The sequence below is a fragment of the Panulirus ornatus genome, chromosome 27, assembly GCF_036320965.1.
Source record: "Panulirus ornatus isolate Po-2019 chromosome 27, ASM3632096v1, whole genome shotgun sequence".
Lineage (NCBI taxonomy): Eukaryota > Metazoa > Arthropoda > Malacostraca > Decapoda > Palinuridae > Panulirus > Panulirus ornatus.
In genome coordinates this window covers 6,461,502-6,469,314 of record NC_092250.1, presented here as the reverse complement: position 1 = coordinate 6,469,314, position 7,813 = coordinate 6,461,502, and the positions used below count along the sequence as shown (strand labels likewise).

At 39.8% G+C, this 7,813-nt stretch overlaps 1 non-coding gene across 1 annotated transcript; it reads right to left on the bottom strand.

Moving 5' to 3' along the window:
- Positions 1-4,032: 4,032 nt before the first annotated feature.
- Positions 4,033-4,104, bottom strand: TRNAE-CUC (transfer RNA glutamic acid (anticodon CUC)). Its single transcript has one exon. It is a non-coding gene; the product is annotated as a tRNA-Glu (tRNA).
- Positions 4,105-7,813: the final 3,709 nt, after the last annotated feature.

Sequence of the window (7,813 nt, the reverse complement as noted above, 5' to 3'; positions counted from 1 at the left end):
TTGGCGGAAACCCCTTACACTCTTCAGGGTTGTCTTATGTACCCATCATTGATTAATTCTATATGGCGTTCTAATGCCTGTGTATGGCATGGCTTATGATAATTTTCAGTGGGAATGCCACTCATGATAATGTTCGAGATTGTTTCATCTTCGACGTCCATTGTTAAAGGCGGCTCTGCGACATCAATATTGTGCTAGTCAGTCATTTCATAATGTTGCTTTGCACTGAAAACAATAACGGTAACTATAAAAGATCTAACACTGCTTCTGCTTTCTTTTCTTGCTCGCCCTAATCTTCCCCATCCCAGCTCACGAACAAAGTTTGTCTCATCATGAATCATGCTAAAAAGAATGTTCTCAGGGTGCCTGAAGAATACATTTATCTGGATAACAGGATTCACAATGTGCTTCATATTGCTAGCGAAGGGACGAGTATGGACAATGGTTTCGGTCAAATGTTGAGCACCATATTTGGAATTGGTTTCATCAGTTTCAGCTATATCTGCACTAGTGAACTGGAAATAGTTGCAGCTGCCCTACCTGATACGCCTGTTCTGTCACAAATGCGTGTTACACCTGAGAGATTAGAAGTCAATTTCTTTTTATTGAAATATCTCTTGGCAAAAGGAAGTAACTCTGTTTCATAATCTGATGTTTCATGTGAGTTTATCTCCAATTCTGAAGATGAAGGAAAAACTACAAGAGATGAAGATGAATGGCCAAAGTCAAAATTTTGTTTATGTTTATCCTTGTTTTTTGCGCTCAGACCTTTATCTAAACCTCAAGCTTTCTTGACGGTCTACACTGTCATGTTTCTCTCTGACCTTTAATCAATCAAAAATTCATATTCATTTCTTGAAACTTTTTATAGCTGGATAATTTCATGAATTCAAATTTGGACATTTGCAAGTAGCAATATCAGATAACATTTTTGCATGATTCTGAAATTCACTTATCTACACTTGATACAAGGCAGTAGCATTTCTATCTTTATAGTAATATGAAAATATATAATAATTTGTGTGATGATTATAGATCATATCTTGAATATGCTTTTTGATATAATAAGAATTGATGTTGACTGCCAGATTACCATAATGAATTTAGTAACTACATCACAAATAACTAAAAATGCTGGTTCCTTTCAAACAGAGAATAATAATCTAATTCTGCTCTAACTGGCATGTTTTCATCAAATCTTCATACGTTGGTAACAGTTTGTTTCAGTTGTTCTGGTTGACCAAATATAGGACACTTAGTTGCTTGCCTGGTACTGCGGCTTGCTATTTCACTGATTTAAATAAACATAAGACATCATTCTTCTAAGAGCACTCAAATGCGACTGAGAGATAAGCTATCCCCTTGCTGGTTGGGCCAATGAAATCCGAGATATCTGGCACTTCTCACGTGATCGATATGAGGCATGTGAATAATGAGCACATAATTGGCTCGTGTCTTTGAGGAAATAATGTTCTGTACTTGAGAAACGTTTACTGTAACCATTTAACGGGAAAATACCAATACTAGATTTTGTGCTTATGTGTGAAATAATCTACAGCTCATCATTCATGGAGTAGATAAGTTGTTGAAATATTTGCCTTAAACTTTTAACAATATCTAAATGAATCTAAAACATCATCATTATAGTGCCTATGACTCAAAAATATTGGCAACTAGATTTTTAGCAACTCTTTTAGAAATAGGTGATATTTTCAGTAAAAATACTATATTTTCAAGTTCGTTGGGATAAGGGCTGAAGGAGTTGCTCAGTTACTTCCCGATTTCAGAAATATTCTAAGAGTATTTTCTATAAGATTAACTCTAACCCATTTAGAAATAGACATATTTCAAGCTTAGGATTTTTTCTATAGATTATCATTTCTAATACCTTATTTTTCAATTTTTGAGCCCCTCGAGGGGGGGGGGGGGCTACAAGTGTTGGTGCAGAAAACACATATCTTTTGTAGAGTTTTTTCTCGTGGATCCACAGCATTTCCGCACTACCGATATATGAATGTTAAAAATAGCGTAAAAACGATCCACCTTTATGTGCAGTAACGATGATAGAGGTGACCATCCAGCCAGTCAGCATTTACACGGTAATAACAGAGTAAGCAACGAATATACTGAGATGAAAATGAAGCAACAAAAATCTTTGAAAATAATGTTGTGGACAAGATCGGAAAAAAATTAAAAATTTTCCTTAAATTTATCGGGAATAAACTGTCACGTGAAGAACAGCTAATCAGACTCTGAGATTCAGAAGGAAGGGTTGCGGAAGATGATTTAGGATACGTGAGGAACTGAATAACAATTTCAAAAGTGTTTTCACAGTAGACAACACTGTGACCCCAACACCAGTGAGCTGGGACGGGAGGACTTTAGGAAACATAGCGATATCTGGAAAAGATTAACTTAGTACTAAGAGGTCTTTATCCATACAAGGCTCATGGTCCTGACAAAATCTACCATAGCGTTGGAGATGTGAGCAGATCTTCCAGATAAACCTCTGGAAATAATTTTTCAAGAGATGTCACTCGAAAGAGGCAGAATGGGAGTAGAAAATGGTTTCATCCCTATCTATAAAGAATAAAACCCGGAAGATGTAATGAACCACAGACCCCTCTTAATCACGAGTGTGGTCTTTAAGGTTCTAGTAATGATAATCAGAAAGCAAATGGATGACTTTCTGCGGAAGAAAAATTACTCATGTGATAAACAGTACCGTTTTCGGGAGAGGAGGTCTTGTGTAACGAAACTCTTAGATTTCTACGAGAGAATGAACTCTGTCTTGTACTAAAGAGAAGGCTGCTAAGTGGATGTTTGTATCTTGACTGCCAGAATAAGTTTGACACTATGTTACATGGGAGGCTGATTAGGAGACTGGATCACCAGGCAGGAATATGGAGAGACTCATTCAGTGGACAGAAGATTATCTTAGTGGAAGGGAACAAAGAACGCATGTCAGAGGACCTCTCTCAACATGGGTTGAGGTCACCAGCCGAGTGCCGCAGGGTTTTGTTTTGGAACCATTACTCTTCTTGATCTATGATAATGACTTGCCAGATGACATAGACTACAAATTTGGTCTGATACCTGGTTGGTGAAGTTCAACCCGAGTAAATGTGGAACAATGAGGATGGGTCGCAGGGAAAAAAGGCCTTGATATGGTTCTCATCGAACAGGAAATTTATCGTTAGTGATAAGGTAGTTCTGACAGCCTGTAACATGATACATAAGGCAAATACAAGAATAAGCTTCTCAAGATTTGGTTACAACACCTAAAGAAGAAAAGAGGTAATTGAGATAGTTCAGAGGATTGTAAGAATATGTAGTACTAGACGTAAGTGAGATGAGTTACAGGAAAAGCCTGGAGGACTTGAAATTGTTTTTCTTTATCATATTTATCGTTTTGGGACATATCTATTACTTCCTTCGAGCGATAGATTATAGTCTCGTTAAAGAACTCACTACCAATGTCTAAAGAAAGTCTAATGAATGTGTTTCCTTGAACGGTGTGTGTACGCCATTTAGTAATTGTGAATGTCAGTGGACACAAAGCCACTGAACTGCAACCCAGTGCCACGACTAGAGAAAAAATATCAGCAGCTTTAGGCTGCTGGGATGGACCCATGCAAGGGTAGATCGGAGGAGATCAACTGGTGGTTGAATTTGATGGCTGACTTGTTCCATACTTGACTAGAATTACTAAATTAGTGGATCAGAAAACTTTGAAACAATGTACGTGCATACTGACGAACACATCAGGAGTACAACTCTTCTATGAAACAATTAATACAGATATGCTAAGTAGGATTCTAAACCTCGATGGCACAGGAGACCCACTCACTCATACAGTTTCTCTCTTTTGGTCCTCGTGACAGGGTTTCTCGGACTCCCTCACCAAGAGTAATCAGGAATCACCACAACACAAGTTTTTGTTGTGAAGATTATGTTTAGTTAGTTGATTGATAACCTCAGTGTTCATTTACTTAGACATCTCTCTCTCTCTCTCTCTCTCTCTCAAAATCCTTCCCATGCCGGGAATCGAACCCGGGCCTCCTGGGTGAGAGCCAGGTATCCTAGCCACTAGACCACACGGGACTGGAAGGGTCATGTGTGTGTCTATGTGAACATCGCTCACCCACTCACTATTTCATCCATTCTCTCTGCTCTCTGGAGCGTATGGTTATTCACCTAAGGTTCTGTATTGATAATCAGCCGGCAGACGTTACCTACCGAATCTAATAATAAACTCATACGACATTATTAGATTCAGTAGGTAACGTCTGCCACCTGATTATACAGAACCTTATGTGAATAACCATACGCTCCAGAGAACATAGTGAATTATAGATTTAGTATTTTGTATGACGTGTATGATAAGGACCTCAGCCTGAAAACTATCACCCTGTCAAAAATCAATGGAATTCTCTCTCTCTCTCTCTCTCTCTCTCTCTCTCTCTCTCTCTCTCTCTCTCTCTCTCTCTCTCACACACACACACACACACACACACACACACACAACCCTCCTCTCACCACATATCAAACATTTCAGTTAAAACCCAACCATCCTCTTCCGTACATTCTCATCCGTAGTCTAGGCCTTGCATTCATAGTGGTGTAATGGTTAGTGTTACTATCCGTCAGTCAGCACGTGCCAGCCCGGGTCGGACACGTACGGGCTCGAATCCTGGGTGTGGCAGTCGGATTACACCCAACCCAGGTGATCATGCTTCCCTTGGGGATGGTCGATAAATGGGTACCTGACTTAGGCTGTGTGTGTGTGTGTGTGTGTGCGTGTATATGTATGCAAACACAAATGTATTGCTCACATGTAACAGATGGAAACAATCACCACTGGGCGTATGGGACACGAACCTAGACCATCGAAATGATAGACCAGTGAGCTACTCCGCTCGTCCACCACGGGACAAAAGCATTCCATCTCAGACCAGCCTATGGTCCAGTGGGATCCCCCGTTACCTCACCTCACGTTAACTCTCACTGGACCATAGGCTGGTCAGAGGTGGACAGCTCCCATGGTGGCCGAGCGGTTTATCTCACTGCACTGTCATTTCGATGGCCTAGGTTCGAGTCCCGTGCGTCCAGTGCTTGACCCTGGACGGCCTGTGAATGTGTCACGGCCGGTAACGCTAACCACTACACCACGGAGGACCATTAATGATGATGGTGATGATTCTCTCATTTCGTCCTGTGTCAAGCATATTCATTCAACTCTTGTGTACATGGTAAAGCCAGACGAGAGGTGATCTGGTGGTATGTAACACGTTTACTTGCTGGATTTCAGTGATAGTGTAGTAAATACCTAATCTATATAGGAGATAGGATAATGAAGCAGGTTCCTCACCATCCACCACTCCCTCCGCCACATCAGATAATATACTGGCATGGAAATTTTATAGAGAAGGATGAATGAAAACCATTCTGATCTAATTATTGCCGCCAGATACTCTGGGGAAGAAAGACTTGAGCCGCTTATTTAGGAAAAAAGTATTTCTTATATCGTACTGACTATAATATAGTGATGCTAATAACTTCTTAACTGATAAATGTATAGTAATATAGTCAGGTAGAGTGACTGTATAGAAGTGAGGTACAAATGACCAGTACAAATGTGTTCTGGTCTTCCTGCAGTGCCTTGTAGTTTAGGTGGAAGTGATCTGTCAGGTCAGTTACATGCAACTTGCCTTGGGATCCCAGTGAATAGAATAGTGATCCGTAGGACTGATCAGTTAAGTTCTGGTTTAATGAAACTGTATTGAAGTTCAGTTAAGCGTAACCAAATATAAATGACTTTTTAACATGCAGAACTGAACGCTCATATAGTGGATCCTCTCTCTCTCTCTCTCTCTCTCTCTCTCTCTCTCTCTCTCTCTCTCTCTCTCTCTCTCTCTCTCTCTCTCTCTCTCTCTCTCTCTCTCTCTCTCTCTCTCTCTCTCTCTCTCTCTCTCTCTCTCTCTCTCATAATATCATTAAAGTATTTGTCCAGCCATGATTGTATTGTACTAATGTCTTAGCAATGGCAAAATCTGATGGTAGTTTAGTTCTGGGTTCTATAACTTTACTGATTAGATATGTTTGCCCACAATTTATATCTTCTTTCCTTTCTCTCTTCCATTTGTGTCTTCTTGAGTGACCCCATCGTGATCCAAGATGTAATGTAGCCTAACATTTTATTCACATGAGGACGTAATTCCATTAATTAATAAACGTATGACAAACCAATATTGTTTTGTTTTTGTTATTACGGTAAAAAAATATTGGCAATATATAGACATATGTTTTAAAGTTATTGTTATTTTGCAATACGAAAAAAGCGGAGAGACATGTGATTAATCTCTGGCTAGAGTTAGTAATATGTAGGAGAATTATGTCTATTAAATTGATATGGGCCATTAATAAACGACAATATATTTCTGCGCTTTTAGCATTGTATAGCATTATATGCTTCAGAATATTCTTAAGATCTCATCTTAGAACCTCTGTGGCAGTCATACTGCAGAAGTGTACTTAAATGAAGGAAGGAGTTTATGAACTCATTTCTCTGCAGTTCATCAACGGTTTTGCTCGTCCAAGAAAATAATTTGCCAAGACACATCATTTATCAAACACCATCAACAGTATGCTACATAGCAGACCAGCCACCATTTATGCTATTCCTATGTCTGTGGTAGACTGAACTGGTCGATAGTTCTTGGGAAGTGTTCCTACAGCTTCACCTGTCATGTTGTGTACGTGTCGGGGGTACACTGTGCCAAGACAGTAATTAATGGTCGGTCATGTGACGCCTCAAGTGACTGGCGCATGTCCTCTGGCTGGCCTGGGATAATGATGGCGCTAATTAATGACCAGCAGCAGCTGGCGTGTGCAGTACTGATCACCGGAGGCCTGCCACCCGCCCTGTCATCTGGAGTCGGTGTGGTCCTGAGCGTTTTGTGGAATAAGATGTCTCGGGCGATCTGGTAATCCAGCGGTGAGTGGCACTACCTCCCTCGGTGATGGTGGTGTCAGGTGTGTAACGTTAGATGGTGGCTGTGTTAGGTGTATGTGGTGCTGGATGATGGCTATGTCAAAAGTTTAGTAGTGTATGACAGTTGTATCATGTGTATAGTGCTGGATGATGATTGTGCCAGGTGCTAAGTGCTAGATGTACACAGGAACACATGGGAATGACAGATAATAGAAGACCTCATGGTCTTTGTAAAAGTTATCCGCTGGAGGACAGTAACAGGATTTGACAATCCTAATCTATGTTGATGAAGAGAGAACAGTAGGGGTCCTCCCTACACAAAACACCCTTCAGCACAACAACCAGCAGGAAATAGCTATAAACGAACGTCGTGTGTTATAGAGTGAGAATACTGACAATGAATTTCAGAGGTAAAGGTAAATGTAAAACATGTACGGATCTGATCTAAACTGCCGAGTACTCTTAGGAGGTTGGAAACTTAAGTTGAAGAATTACATGCATTTTATAACATCACTGTTGACCAAGCTTATCACTGATAACATCATTAATTATCTATCTAACCATGACTGGGATGTACTGATGTCTTATCATTAACACACTAACAACATTTGGTGGTAGATAATGGCAATGGTCTATTACTTTACTGCTGAAAAAACGTTTGCCCAGATTTGTTTAATATCTCCCATCTTTTAACTTATAACGTTACAGCTGGTCACTGTATCTTAATCTAACACTGAAATGTTGTATTTCTAAAATAATGAAGTATTTTGAACATTTTCATTAAACCTAGAGGGAGTAGACAATTTTTCAGAAAATTAT